We start from the raw sequence: 1,487 nt of genomic DNA, 5'->3' as shown, positions 1-1,487 counted from the left end.
GTGATATTGTTGTCGATGCGACAGGCAGAGAGACAGAGAGAATCAGATCAGTATAAACCTAATATTGGGACCACTGAGGCCTTAGTATCTAAGTAGAAGACATGACACTCTTCTACACTTACACTATGAAAGACTTATATGTTTTCTTTCTTATTAGACTAAACGATGACACACAATGACAAGACCTGCCGATATGCAAATGAAACCCGATAATATCAGATAATATCAAGCCGTATGATTTTTTTTTTTTTTCGTTTTTATCTTTTGTAAAGTGAAAGCTGGTGAAAATCACTTTGAACTTTATGAATAACTAAAAAAACCCTTGCAAAAAAATGATTTATAAATGTACGATTTTCTCAGATCAAAGCTTGTATATATATATTTTTTTAAGAATATATCGTTATATATTTTTAAGTTAATGACACACTTTCATTATTATTAGTTATAGCATTATTAACAGTAGTAGTATTAACATGTCCTTTATCATTTTCATTAATGTTATTATTATTTCCATTATAGATTTTATTTTTGCCATTATTATTATCATCGTTACCATAGCATTATTATCATGATAAACGACATGGCTAATGCATTGACTGACACAGTATGAGTTATAATTATTGGCACCATTGTGATATTTTGATTTTAAAAAATCAGTATGATCTCGTTCAGATTACTATAAATATTAATACCATGATTATTGTAGGCATATTTAATCATAATTATATATTTTTTTTTTTCAAATTCATAATCAGCATCATTACTGCTACTTACGAAAATATAAAAGACCATCTCTTCTCGAAATCAATAAGTATAACATGATCATAGTTTTAATCAACTGAATCAGTGAACCAAATAATGAGGTCAGTGAGTGAAGATGAGAATGTCTGTGAGGAGTGAGGGTGCCACGCACAGGCCTACGAGACCCATGAGCCAACCAGGGCATAGCTGCCTTAGCCCATCTGCAGCTCAGTACCACGGACACATATCGGAGTACCATGACACAGACTGGAGGTTCTGAGACTAGTTGGACACGAGGTCAGCGTGAAGTGGCTATGGCCTGGCGGCGCCGATACTCCTGAGGGCCTCCTGCAGGCGCCGAGGGGGCCTGAGTCCTTAACAGGCTTTGGAGCTCTTGGTCGCACGGTACAGACTGATTCATGTCTTGCTGCTTTGCACCTGTGACTTGTGCTGAGGTGCCAACCTTACATAACCAAAAGCAAAGGCTTAACATGTACTCGCCTACGATCACATAGATAGCGACACTTTTGTAATGGTAAGGATTTGTTCTTTTTCATTCAGAATATACAGAGCTATTTGCTTTGACTCTGTTTCAGAGGACTAGAGTAATCCTTTCCATGTTCTTTACAAAAGAGTTGCCTTTGTATATCTTCATTCCACACAAGTATTTTGAACAAAGTGCATTATATTATTCAGTTTAGGCAAGAGTTGACACTCAAGTAATAGCATTTTTTTTATTCATATCT

The sequence above is a fragment of the Penaeus japonicus genome, unplaced genomic scaffold (assembly GCF_977035675.1).
Source record: "Penaeus japonicus unplaced genomic scaffold, GWHDUDI00000001_assembly GWHDUDI00000016, whole genome shotgun sequence".
Classification (NCBI taxonomy): Eukaryota; Metazoa; Arthropoda; class Malacostraca; order Decapoda; family Penaeidae; genus Penaeus; species Penaeus japonicus.
This window is presented reverse-complemented; position numbering follows the sequence as displayed.